Consider the following 517-nt stretch of genomic DNA (forward strand, 5'->3'; position numbering starts at 1 on the left):
TCGTGAACTGTGTGTCTGGAATTACCATAATGGCCGGGTTGTGCGCGTTGCTCCCTTAACACACCCGTTACATTTACTGGTGGCAACGGTGGGATAGAACCTTATGCTGTTGTAAAATGCATGTTCCGCGCAACATTGTCTCTGCATTGCAAGTCTCCAATTAGCCGCTCAACTTTTTTGCAAGATACTCTACCCTTCTAATTCCCCCTCCCTTCCCACCCACCCCTCAAAAAAAAAAAATTCCCTCTCCCCCTTTGATGTGAAAATCATAATCCCAATTTATCACTAATTTCTCTTCATATTTACTTCCATTCTTTTTGTTGAGACATTTTTTCTTTACTAAGTGACCGCCGATGATATTCTTACTGTTAATGAAATTTGCAAAGTGGTATATTTTGCAATGTTCTTAATATAACGATTTTTGCTCCGGTCAACATACGACTCATCTCACTTTACCACAAAAATTTATATGGAATTTCTTTTTTTTTTTTATGACTTAATTTTCCTACTGGAATTC

Source organism: Penaeus monodon, chromosome 25, assembly GCF_015228065.2.
Source record: "Penaeus monodon isolate SGIC_2016 chromosome 25, NSTDA_Pmon_1, whole genome shotgun sequence".
NCBI classification, from domain to species: Eukaryota; Metazoa; Arthropoda; class Malacostraca; order Decapoda; family Penaeidae; genus Penaeus; species Penaeus monodon.